This window comes from Diadema antillarum, unplaced genomic scaffold (assembly GCF_040938485.1).
Source record: "Diadema antillarum isolate AM-2024a unplaced genomic scaffold, OU_Dant_1.0 seq00000326_RagTag, whole genome shotgun sequence".
Classification (NCBI taxonomy): Eukaryota; Metazoa; Echinodermata; class Echinoidea; order Diadematoida; family Diadematidae; genus Diadema; species Diadema antillarum.
The window spans coordinates 2,231,135-2,245,476 of NW_027271344.1; the positions used below are offsets into that span (position 1 = coordinate 2,231,135).

General features: G+C 38.1%; 1 protein-coding gene across 1 annotated transcript in view; it reads left to right on the plus strand.

The window, feature by feature from the left end:
* The window catches only part of LOC139730684 (ryanodine receptor 2-like), a gene marked incomplete at its 3' end in the record, with an annotated part of 149,952 nt that overhangs the window by 51,001 nt on the left and 84,609 nt on the right, over nucleotides 1-14,342 (plus strand). The gene's annotated exons all lie outside the window — the stretch shown is intronic.

Sequence of the window (14,342 nt, forward strand, 5' to 3'; positions counted from 1 at the left end):
GGCTCATAAGCTTTTGTCTTTTATTCTTTTTTAACTGTTGATGGTAATGATAATTGTAAGCATAATTTGGTCGTGTAATTTTTGTGCTGTCATTACAAAATAGCTAACATCAGTGTGGCTTTCATCTGTGCGCTGTCTTAATAGGCACTCCCGTTGGCATTATGTTCCAAGAATGATTATGATGTTTCTGTCTAGAGAATGTCAAAGGTTCTTTTTGTGTTAATTGACAAGAATAAGAATAGGAGAACAATAACAGTTTGTATATTTGAGCTAAAGGCATATATTCCATGAACATCCAGTATATGAACAAAAGACAGTAGTTGATGTTTGCATTATCTTTTTTTTTTTGCAGTTATCATGTTATAAACATGCATTATTATACACTGGATTCTTTTCACAATATTTCTTGCTCTTTTACCTCTGTCTTCCTATTCCTGTGAATTGAGTGACAACTTACCCAAGAGAATTGTTCAAACTTCTCATGCAGAATGGAGTATTCATGCTAAATGTCAAGCCATGACACAATTAAGCAATATAATTCCAACAATTAGCAGGTCTGCCCCCCCCCATTGTGTGTATGTGTGTGTGTTTGTCTGTCTGTCACCCAAAGACAATAATGTGGACCATGTACTGACTGTACCCCACTTACTAACCATACCCCAGTATGTCTTTTCCCCATTTGCTTCTTAAATTCTGTTTGCGGGGCAGATGCTTATCTAAAGCTGATGTGAAAACAGTGACAGGTCATCACTGAAATGCACTCACCAAAACATTTTGTCAGCCAAACAGAGATGTAGCTCATGTTCTTTCACTTGATACATGTTGATGTTTGTGTTATAGTTTGCATGTGTGTGTGTGTGTGTAAGTGTGTGCATAAAGGGAGAGATTGGTGGAGAAAGTTCTCATAATCATTTCATAGTTAATGCTATGGGTATCTTTCTTGCAGTAACTTCTCATTACAACACCACATTTGACAGATGAAATTATATTTTCCCCTTAAATTTGGGACATGAAAGTTTCATGTTCTTATTCACACTGTCACTATGTGGAAAAGAGAAGTACATACTAAACAGCTTTATATCAATTGAATGTGAGAATTATGAATAATGGAGTGATTGATCTGTCCATAAAACATTAAGTTCAATTTGCATGGTATGATTTGTGCATTTTGCTGTGTGACATTTACGTCTGCTAGAGAAATAAAATGAACTGGCAGTGGGCGGTGCTGGCGTCAAAGCTCAATTACAAGGGATAGGAAGCCAGGGCAGTGACATGCAATTACTGTCAAAAGCTGTTATTTTTGCATACAGATACTTGTATTTTCACAAATCAGGAGATCACAGACATTTTGTGCAAGATGTTGTTCTTGCAATTTGACACTGGGGCTATCATAGTGGCACTAATGTCTGTCTGTTCACTCTGCAAAGTTAATGCTATCAACATCAGATGGCGATATTTTCGCATGTGGGTAAATTAGCGGCCCAACAGTGATTTGCAAAATTGGCGAAAATAAGACCCTCGCGAAAATAACAACTTTTACAGTAAGAGATGTCATAGAGTACTGACTAAATGCAGAATAGCAGTAATCACAGTGTGATCTTAGTTAGTAAGAGGGGCTATAATATGTGAAATATATGTAATGACAGCTGAGTATTCAGACTGTGGTATACTCATCCGGCTCTTATCTTACACAAATACATATATGTGATAAAGTCCAGCTCTCCCTAGAACAGCAGTTGATTGCATCAGGTACTTTGGACAGCATGAGCAAATTCATTCTCTCTCGGGTTTTTAATTTTTTGTGGTTGTTAAATTACCATATCAGTCCGATATTCATTCAATTTTGTCAGGATCTTCTTACAACGAGCTACATAATATATTATTGTGGAACCCCTCTTCCCTCCATGCAATCTGCAGACCATGAGAGGAAGACCGAACAGGATGTGAGGTGGGAAAGTAATGACTGGGGTCATAGGGGCACAGTCTATCATGATGATTATGCGTTCCCATGGCAACGTGTGTGAACTGCTAAATTATGCGAATGTGCCCAGTGCACTTCAGTTCGATGGGCAGCTTGAAGTTCTGACGTGGAATGGCAGGCAAGACTTTTGAAGGACACGTATTGGGAAATGGTGATGAATGTTTATTGAAAATTTTGTTAAAGAGAATGCAGTGTTCTCATGATTCTTTGATGAATTTTGATGTATCTGTAAATACACTAGTTCATGTAAAAGATGAATAAATGACAAAATGTTACTTTTGTTGTTGTGAGGGGTGTAGGAGTGTGGTCGTGGACACCATGTCGGAAATCATCCTGATTTGCAAATTCTTCTAGATTCAGAAAAGAAAAAAAACTAACCTCATACTGCATTGTACACTATATATTTTGCCTTTTTAGATAAAGAATGAATGCGTTTGAGAGGGAGCTCTTTTTGCAGTGGGAAAAGTAACAATAAGAGGTATCATTGGGAAGAATTCATTAATATTCCATGGAAAAAAAGGGGGTAAACAGACATTCATGAAGATTTTCTCAGATCTTGGCATATATCTTCCAAAATTAGGCTTCTTCATGTTTACATGATTGTTCCAAAGACCCAGCTGCATGTTGAGCTAAGACCCTCCCTAGGCCTGTGTTCCTATTTCCCAGGGCTATGCTTACCCTGTTTTCTGTTCACACAGCTTTTGTTGATGTTATTTCAAGAAGCCAAACCCATTGACAATATAAGTGTATAAGAAGATTTTGTATTTGCTGCTTGGAAGGCTGGTAGTAAGGGAAATGAGGTAATATATTAATGGCAGAAGTAGGAAATTGTGTGATTAGCAGTTTCTTTAGTGTTAAAATTTACTGAAAGAAAAACAAACTACAGCAATAAATAATAGAGCCAATGGTTATCAGACATGTAGTATTTTCTGTTTGAATGAACAGTTTTGCACTTCTGGTAGGAATCTTTAAAGAAACAAAGTGTTACTGTGAACTCAAACATTGCACAATTTTGTTTCTGTATATGCACAAAGCTCTAAAAAAACCCTCCAGATATTTAAAACAAAAAACAATTATTATGCACCAGACATGGCATTATACAAGGTGCACTTGTGTAATTTATTGTGCATAAATATTCATCATGGGCCAAATGGCTGACCGTGATTGAGAATTTCTAGTGAGAACAACTGCAATTTTTATTGCAGGTTGTGAAAATAGTACCGGATGGCAAATACAAGTTAAAGGAAAGAGACAGGATAAACTTAGGCCAGAAATTATTTTGGGCCAGGAAAGTCTTGTGAAAAAAAAAGAAAAGATATCAATGATCTTCCATAGAGGGAGGTGTGTTGTCATCTAATTGCTGACCTTTGCAGTGCTCAGGTGATGAAACTGTCATATTCTATTCACTGTGAATACAAGGCCCACTGGTTTGCCATGTTGTTTCATATCTGTAGAAGAGAGTAACAAGCAAACGTAAAGACTGACTCAGATTTTGGTACTGGGAGCTTTCTACCCCACTTTTTCTCTATGACGTTCAACCTAGAAAATGATGCACTTTTTACAGTACAGTTGAATGGACCTGTTTCATTAACTGCATGCCAGGGTATCATATGTTCTTTACAGTGGGTTTCTGCATGCTAGAAATGCACTCAGAGGGCTTCCTGTAACTTGAGCAGATTATATTTTGGACACAGCTTCATATTTCGGGATCCCTCAGCAGGCTGCCTTTCTATCATCTGTGAGTGTTGTATGCTTGCCATGCACTATGGCAAGGCAGGAAATATCTGCAAGATCCGCAGAAAATGGGATTTTCAGTGATAGGATGAGTGCAGGGGAGATTTTCATGGGATAAATAGAGAGTCATGTATTCCTGGTATGGAAACTGCTTGACTTAGAAGTGGTATACATTCTTGTATCCATATGTTTTCTGTATGGTATGTAATGGCAAGCTAGAAGTGTGGAAATGACTGGTCCACTAGATCAATTGTTGAGACTGCATCCGCTCTGATGTGAGGGAAACAAATCAACAAACTTCTGATGAGTGACTGATGAGAAAAAATCTTTGTGGAATGGGGATGTAAGTGGTGGCTGGTGTTGGCCCACTCAAACCACATGACATGAAGCTCAGCATGTTGGCACTGAACAATGTACATGTCCCTAAACCCACATATATCCACATCAACAGGTACACAATGTCATATGCTATGACATGCAGACACAAATTGGCAAAATAAACCAAAGGCAGGAGTTTTATAATTTGGGCAACTGCATCATTGGAACAAATCTTTGTTCATTTGATCCACAAAAAAATTAACCCTTTTCAAAATTGCAGTACATATCAAGTCATGATACCAATGACCCGCCAATTCAGAGAAAGAGACAGCACTGCTAACTTGCATCACATTGTGACACTAAACCACCAGCACTATGTCCTTTACTGCGTAACGGCAAATGTTTAGACTGCAACTGGCAGAATCTATCTGCGATTGGTTAGATTATAAACCTTCTGGTAAGAAAATTAAAACCTTGTGATTATCACAAAGGATTTACTTAATATTTGACTGCTTTAGCGGGAACCACATATAGTGCAACAAAATCTGATGTAACAAATTTTTAATGTGTGGGTTCCACTGTGTAACTGGAACAATGTATCACTTTATCGGGACAAATTTTGGCTGAAACAATTTCATTGTCGTTCTTGATTATCAGGCGAGTACTGTACCGTATGTCCCCCCAAAAAAATTGCAACGGTACCCTCCGCAACGATAGCTTTAAAAATATTGAATCAATCCAAACACAATTTCAGGGTATGAAACTATAACTCATTGCCCACATCTTACAGAAAACCCATTCAATTTGCTTCAGTGGTCAAAGAGAAATGAGGATTTTTGTAGAGCATGTCAGGAATCCCTTCCCTCCAAGTTCGGTCTATTGTGTTTACACATTAAAGGGTGTGTACAGTTCTGGTTAAGGTGAGGATTTAGCTTTTAAAGTTTTGTGAGATATTCAGAAACCACTCTAAGAGATGTCAAAGAGCATGCAATTCTAAGGGGTATCAAAAGTTTATTTGATGAAAATCGGTTTGGAAATGGCTGAGATATCCAAAAATAATGTGAAACAGAGAGATCCTGATAAAAAGCGTGGCCTGTTGCCTTATATTATTATCACTTTTTTTGATATCTCAGCCATTTGAAAAGCAATTTTCATCAAATAAACGTTGAATCCTTCTTACAATTACATGCTCTTTCACATTTCACAAGAGGTTTCTCATTATCTCACTTAGGAATGTTCAAAACATGAATCCCCACTTCAACCAGTATTGTACAGTTCCTTTAATGTGCAGTTCCAAGAGCATCCAAGTGCTAAACTTGGAAGAATCAGACTCATGACATGCTTTACAACAATCCACATTTCTCTGTGACAGCTTAACCAAATTGAATCGGGTTTTCTGCAAAATAGAGCTAAGCTGTTATATTTTAAGACCGTTAAGTAGCATTTAGACGGTTTAATCATATTGGGTGTTATCAATGCAAGAATCGGATTGTAATTTTTTGGGGGGACATACTGTATTCACATAAGGAACTGCAACCATCACAGCAACAGCTTTTCAGCTTCAAGGATCTCTGGTTGTTGCCATGGTAAATTGCAGTTATATTAGATCCATATCATAGTTGCTTTCTCATTCAGGTAAATCACAATTGACGATATAACCATGATAAGTTGGATGTAGGAAGTATCAAGCATTAATTTATTGCAAAATCTTTGATGTGTTAATGAAATCAGAGAATTACGATTACAGAAGAGTAGGCTGGTGTACTGATGCATTAAAATCTATGACTACCTTTGCTGCTATCAAGCACATTTTCTTTTTTGTAGATTTTAATGCTTGAATAGGGTTAGCAAGGTTTAGTTGTTGCCATGTCTGGCAAGCCTTCTCAATGTCTTATATATAGAGGTATGCATAAAATTTGGATACGGTAGTATACCCGTCTATCGAGATCAAAGGTTGCAGTAATTCTGTTGAACCCGTAGTGAACTTACACGAACACTCTGCATTTCTGGAATCCTTAATGCATGTTGTCACTCTCTTGTGAGGGGTTAGACATTCTTGGATAATGGCGTAATCATCCCCAGATGGGCTCTGTTATGGTTGCACTGGTAGCCGGATGTTGTTACCATATACCTGTGTATATCACAGCTCTATACAGAGTGCCTGTGGCTTACTAGGGAACATGGCAACTCTATGCAAATTCGCCTGCACCTTAATGTTTGCAAGATTTCCAGGGGGGATAGGGAGTGCATACTTGTTCATGAGGACTTACAGTTTCTAAAAGTGGATATTTGTCAAAAGTTGTTCGATTGAGAAGGATTTGTTGACACCTCAGCTAAGGACTGAACAACTGTGATTTGATTTATGTCCCTGTGAATGTGAAATATGAAACCGTTCTGCTGTTTCTCCGTCTGTCGGTAAAGACATAGTAGCATAATTTCAAGCAGATCAAATAGATATCATAACAGACATGTGCCTGGTCTGTATTGTATATGTTGTGGAGAATTATATACCTCATAAGTGAGATTTGTATCACTGATTGGTCAAAAGTATATCACATGACAAGGTGTAGTCCCGTCTATCTTGCCTTAGGGTTTTCATGTAAGTGATAGAAAGACAACACCCTCGTGATAGAAAGGCAAAACCCTCATGATAGAAAGGCAAAACCCTCGTGATAGAATTCGTAAACCCTCCGCGACTTTTGTACACATAACAAGTACACTAGACTTCGCGCGCGGTGTCCGCAACCCCTCCAAGGACGTTCACTACGCGCATCGTGTAAACACATGCAAAATCATCGCATTATTGCACAGCAGGCATGTTTCAACGTGGCATGGTGATCGAGCGCTCCTCCGTGATTTGAAGTGAGCTGGATCAAAGATCGTACACTTTGTCTTTAGGATTTCTTAGGATCCCGAAGCAGAGACAAATCTCAGCATGTTGGAAATATCGAATTAAAACACGAGCGACGGGAAACTGGATGTATACTGTAATCTTCTGCCAAGATTTTATGCAGGAGCTCACCGAAGGCCGTGTGACTTTAGCTGTGAGTGAGTACCGTGCGTACTGGGTAGTCTACGAAATGCACGAAAACCATGCAAGCAAGCGCAGGCTGTGGCCTGATTTTAGGGCTAACGGTTAGGCCTAACGGTTAGAATTTACTTCGTTAGCCCTAGATCTTGGTTAAGTCTTAAACAATGAGGTATATAAAACAAATATTAACTGCTCTGTATTCGGATGGTGGTGGAAATTATCACTCCCTCGGTGCTTTTCATACCGACCCTTCCATCACCCCAAGGCGTTAGATAGAAGGGTCGGTATGAAAAGCACCTTGGGAATGATAATTTCCACCATCATCCTCATGAGCAGTCAATATTTGTATACTAACACTTGTGCAAGATATCTCTGTTTTCTTCATTCTATCAACAGCAAGGGAAAACACAACAGGGAAAATACTTCTCATATGTAGAGTTGTTCAGGGGAGAACTTTGAATTTGCATACAACTGTACTTGTGTTTTACTGAATTGTCATTTGCTTTTATGTCTTTAAAGGACAAGTCCACCTTCACATACATAAGGATTGAGAGAATGCAGCAATATTAGTAGAACACATCAGTGAAAGTTTGAGGAAAATCGGACAATCCGTTCAAAAGTTACGAATATCTTAAGTATCTGCGCAGTCACTGCTGGAAGAGAAGACTACTACAGTGTATGATGTCACATGCGTACAACTATATAAGGAAAATAAAAAGAGAATTTCACAAAACTTTACTTTTTGAATAAAGTGCACATTTCTTCGACTTGCTACTGACGTATGTTAAGGGTAATATTATTCCCCTTGTCTTCTGAAAGAGAGAAGTTGAGTGTTCTTTTGTTATGCGAGAAAAATGGAAATATGTTGAATTTTCTTTATTCTTTCTTTACATTGTTGTACTCATGTGACATCACAAGCTATAGTAGTCTTTTCATCCAGCCGTGACTGAGCAGAAACTTCAAAAATTCATAAGTTTTTAACGGATTGTCCGATTTTGCTCAAACTCTCACTGATGTGTTCTACTAATATTGCTGCATTCACTCAACCCACATGTCTATGAAGGTGAACTTGTCCTTTAAGTTGTCAATTGTGAAAGTCCCTTGCACATGCTTAAAAGTTTTTCTGTATGCAAAAAAAAAAAGAAAAAGAGAGAAGCAAAACTAAGGTAGGCAATGTGAACAAACAAGGTAACTGATTTGAAGAGTCTGTAAGGAGATGTTTAAGATGTAATTAAAAAGTCATTATATTTGTGTAAAGAGTGCAACTCAAGACATTGCATAGCTGGTTGATGAACTTGATTGCATATATGTGCATCATGCAATTGATTTTAGCTTTTGTCTCATTTTTCAAACAAGACATAATTATTGCTGAGACTTAGTGCATGTATTTCAAGTAAGTTATACACTCATTACTATAAGGATGATTTTTAGGATTTGTGTACAGCGAGTTTTGAGAAATCATTCAGGAGCTGTAATGACTAGATTTTTTTTTTTAATAGCATCCCCTTTCTAGTCAAGCCATGCCCTGTTTCTATGAATATACTGAGAGAGAGAGAGAGAGAGAGGGGGGGGGGGGGCATGTCTCTGCAAGCTGTATTATGTACCAAGATGTCTGCAGTGAGAATTGTTGTCAGGCTTATATCTGGAAACATCTTTCAGTAGGCCAGCTAATCTGGTGAAATGTTGATTTGTACATTGCACAAGTTGAGTCTGGCATGTGCCATACAGGGCCCCATAACCCAATCTTGTGCCCGCATTCTTCGCACTGTACTCGAGTCTGGTCATTTTGACAAAACATTGCCTGGTGCTGGCTCTGTGTTAGGCTATTTGACTGCCTGGTATATGTGGTCAAGTACCTTTTCTTTCCAGATGAAGGGGTTGGGGGTGAGTAAATTAGACATGAAAAGTGTGAAGGTCTCTCTTGCCTATATATGGAGATCTCCACTCACCATCACCCAAGCCTTATTTCTCTCCCCTACCCTTCCTCTCCCCCATCACTCTTTCATGACTGCCAAACACTCTACCCTACACATACCCATCCTGTGGTGACGATGGGCAACCCATGCGGATTTCCACGGAAGCGTTAGCAGGGCTCTCACTGCCAGCCCCAGAGTCTTTTTGGTTTTTTGGTTTGCGTTTGTGGTCTTCCCTCAGTCGTCGGCCTCGTTCCAATTTAGGCTGTCACTTTTCCTCTCATCCCCAGTCTGGTTGATGTGTATGATGTCATCACCTCAGACTGGCATGTTCACGCCATCAGGGCAGAGAGCTGTTGTATGCATTGTGCAAGCCAATAATGACAGCTTCAATTAGCTACATTGCAACATGCTGATCCCGTGTGTGATCGCTTCTCAGAAACATGAAGCGACCATAAGAACAGAAGAGATCATTGCAATGTTGGTACAGTAGATTAGAATATTTGATGAGTAATAATGTCACTTGGAAGTTGTATGTTTATGCCTTGAAACAGATATAAAGCTGATATATAAAAATATATAGTTATTTATTTATTTATTTTTTTGGGGGGGGGGAAGGGTGGGGGAGCACTTTGGTAGCCTCTCAATATTTTATTTCTTTCCATCATATTTTCAGATAGATATCAAATGACAATCTCCATTGTATACCGTCTGTACAGGGGATGGAGCAGTTTGGGATGTAGTCGTTTCCTTGGAACATTTTGTATTCTATAGTGTCACACTGGTGTGGAGTAAAATCTGAAAGTCTGTGTGTAGACTAATATGCAGGGATACCATTTTGGAAAAGACCCAGATACTGAATATTGCTATCGACCTAAGATGAATATGATTAATGAAATATTTAGCGTGACATTTAGTTAAGTCGAGTGCATCACAGCAGTAAATTTGTGGGGATCGTGTTAGAAACTCTCCGGTATTCATTTTCTTACATCCACTAAGTGATATTTGTTTTGTACACGTGATAGTAAGAAGAGCACTTAAAATGGAAGCAAGCATCTGTGCAGGGAATTTTTTCTCTCTTTTTTTTGGTAAAAGGAGAGAAGCAGTGAATATCAAAATTGGCATGCACGCTCCTGTGTTTTGCCATCTAAAGATTAAGTTGTCTGGAAGTTAAAAGGATGGTGTTCTTATTGCACAAGAGCACTTAAGGATGATTCTAAATGTATGAATCCCACATACCTTTAAGGCATATTTCTGAAACTAGCCCTGTAATGAAGATTGACAATCGTAACATGCTCGTCTGAACTCATTACTGTCATATTAAGGCAAGAATCACAGGAAATTCTAGAAGTATAAGAAAATCTCTTTCTCTTTTTCTTATAATACTCTTTTAAATGGGTCAGTAAGGCATTTATGGCATATAGTCATTTTGGAACCAAATGCTGAGGTGATTTTTTGGGGGGAAAATTAGATCTGACTAAATTAGGTACCTCTGAGGAAAAAAACAAAACAACTTTAACAAATAAATTAATTTTGGAATGGGTCATCATTTGATGCAAGAATGAAGTTATTTTTCAGTCAAGATCTAGCTTGTTCTGTTCTGCAGATAAGGATTTCTGGTGGTAGGATGAAGATAACACCTAATATAATATGACATAATTCAGCGGAGTTGCCTGCTGCCATATACCAGGCTGGAAGTTCCAGAATCAACCCCATGAGTCATACTCTTCATGTTCCGTTATGTAACTTTTTGGCAAAGTAATGATTTGTGTATTCACAATCATGCAGCATGCATTTAGGATGAAGGCCTTAAGGTGCCTCTGTGTTATGAAAAATGGAGAAGAGAACTGTTGAAAGAGCTTCAAAAATGGTCCCTGACATTTATTTGATGAAGAGGGTAAAATTCTTACTTTGTTCTGACCAGTGAACCACAAAATACATGTTTCCTTGTCATGTCATGAAACTAGGGCTGTGGAAACAAAAATGTTGCTGATGTGATAACGAGATGCAGGTTGTGAAGAATTGATGTAGACAACATAGGGTAACTTCATTTCTGTATTATTATGAGGGAACTTAAAAAGATAGACAAAGCTCATTGTGTATTAGATAAGACACATCGCATGGCTCACATACCAGAGTGTTCGCTTCAAGCTCAAATAAAACAATAAGTCAATTCATTTGACTGTCATCTCTATAGCTGTCTGTACATTACTTTGAATATGATGGAAACTATGAGGAAACGCAAAGAGTACTTTCTTTTCTCATCTTAGAATGACAATTTTGATTTGATTTACCCTAAAATGCATTTGAAAATAATTGTGCATTTGAAAATTATTTTTTTTTTAGAGAGAGAGAGAAGCAATAGAAATAAGTAAGAATAAATGAGAAGCATCAGTAAGAGGAAGAAAACATTTGTAGTGTAAAAGATGGAAAAAAGACTAACAGTTTTACAAAAATATGTGTCCTTTTTTTTTCAGTTATTTTTGTCTACATGTTAAAAAAATGGAACCAGGATATATGATTTGGCATATTCAAAAAGAGAAAGTTTCAGATGGACAGGACTGTTGGAAATAGAGAAATAAACAAATGTATGGAGGGTTATTGAAAGATAATTTGGGAGAGAGAACGGGAGAGGAGAGAGGAGCAATATTAAAGAGATATTAAAATCAAGTTTCTGTATCAAGCTGCCGAGCTATTCTACTCCTTTTTCTGCCCTCAGGCTTCTATTGAATTGAGGCATTGTTGGGCTCCACATTTTTGTTCTTTTTTTTTTTTGGAAATCATATTATGGGCCGAATGGAAAACAATCTCCCTGAAACCAAAGTCAAGCAGAGACTTGATATTGCAGTCTACAGGGAGCCATGCAGCAAAATTTTCCAGTATACTTGAAATGGGAGGATTACAGAATTGTCAATCAGCACAATATCATATGAAGGTCAGTGAGAACAAGAACTTGGTGCTACATCTGTTATGGCATGTTTGTAGGTTTTCCTGCGAAAGATTTATTTAAAAAAAATCATTTTGAGAATCACTCAATATCCTAAAGGCTAAATGCATCCTTTAAAAGCAATTCTTGGTTTTGCCAATATGCAAAACATTGTTTTAGAGCCTTGTCACAGATGCACTGTGGGACAGCTCGATAGCATCGCCAATTCTGTTTTTCTAGCTTGTGTCTCCATCCACATATAATGCAATGCAATCAATGCGAGCATTTTGTTCATTACTGTTGTTTTCCTCATTTTGAATTTGGCATAAAAAGAGTTGACATGTTTTCAATTTGATGGATTTGCAGCCATTTTTAAGTCATGGGTCGTCACTGCGATGCTGCAATGTGCTGGTCACATAATGATGAGCAAAGAAATCTTCAAAAACACCCTGTGATGAAAGACATGACCTGGGTGAAATTTCCATTAAGATCTACCATGCGGGCAGCCTCCCCCGACTCATCCTGGTTACAGGGTTCAATAACTCTTTACTAGCACATTTCAGCTGCTTTCACAGCCAGAGATATGTGAGCGTTTTTCATGAGAATTCCTCTTTCAGCCAAAAATGCTTCCAGCTGAGGGACTGTCATTTCCTCGAAGTTCCGAGATGAGTGTTCCATCCTCGCAAGTCACAAATAAAGTGGTTGAAACCAAGGAGAAAGACGATAATGGCAGATGAAGCAAAGGCTAAAGTTAACGCTGCCTGTAACGTAGATATGTTTTTGTGCATTACAATCACAATACCTGCTTGATAGTGGCAGATTCGTAGCTTTGCATAGGGCTAGTACTTACATAGTAAGCTATGTGATATGGTTCTATCTTTCTCGTGTGTACATACGCTGCTTAAATGCTGGTCAGGCAAGCAAGATGCACAGCCCAGACCGGATCCAACTTTCCCACCGAGCCATCCCACAATGCATTGAAACAGGACTGGCCAAGAGGCTCTTGCGTACAGGCGGTGCCCCAAATCATATAGTGTATCATATTTAATTAAATTCCAAAATCCTTTTTTTTTTTTGTCTACATGCAATGTTTTTTAATTTGAATGCTTGTCTGATGAAAACTTGTGTTTTGAAGCATGGTATAAAATGTCTGTTAGTCTAGACAAACAGCTGTCCGTAAGATGAAATGTGCGTAACTAACAGTTGTGTTACATGAGTCATGCGATTGTGAGCTTGTCCTAATGTAATGATGACTAGCTGGAAGCTGGATGTGTGGGAGGTAACACAATCTTCATGAGGAAATTGAATATAGTTACCCCTTCTTTGATGGGATGCATAAAGCTTGGATGGTATGTGAATTATCTTGCCTATAGCTGGTAGCTCTTCCATGCAAAACATGTGACGTAGTTACATGACACAACTTACAATGGACTTGGTGACCAATGCTTCAGATTTACAAATATGTTTCTGTCATATTTGTAGTATGTATACAATATCTAAATATAAAGTATAAATAATATGTGTGTGAGTATGTGTGTGTGTGTGTGTTTGTGTGTGTTTACTTGTATTGTGGTGCTAAGTGATTGGAAATTGATTTCTTCCTCTCTTTCAGCCCACTATCATAGAAAAGACTGGATTTGTTTTACAGAAATGGGCTGTTCTTGTGTTTGCCAAGCCTTATTCAGATCAACTGAGAATCTAGGGTTGTGATGGATATAATAATCATGTGTATCATGCAATACCTTTTTTGGGCAGCATGCATTATATCAGTTAGAGATACCCTATGAAATCAAAGTAGGTGAAGGTAAAACAGGAAGTTAGCAGACAAATATCAACATTCTATATTGCAATGCTGCACATACATTTGATATGTCAATATATCTAAGGCAGCAAATTTTTCATTATGATGTAATCTACAGAAAAAGGAAAAAAAAAAATGTGAAGCAAAAAATTTACCGTGCCCACCAAGCTTTGCATGCGCACACTTTGTTGTGAATGTGTCCAAGTAGCAGTTGTTTTCTTTGTCCTGTTTGTACTCAGAGTGATTGACTGTCAGAGACTTGCTGAATATGTACTGTTCCTTGTACACCATAAGAACACACAAACACACACACACACAGAGGAATCTAAATATGTACCATGTACTCACAAGTAAATGTCTGTTGGTGTCCAGATCAAGGTTATCTGTGATACTGTATATGCCATATATTTCGCGAGTCTAAATTTTTGCGAATCCGGAATTCCCGACGATTTCACAAGTGGTTAAATTCGCGATCGTGGAGTCCTGTACTGAATGGAGAAGTGTACACACATATGTCACATTCACATCGGGATCAGAGTCAATATTTTTGCGTGTCTTTAATTTCGCGAATAGCACCTGACCCGCAAAATTCGCAAAAATAAAAACCTCGCGAAAATAAAAACTTCGCAAAATATTTG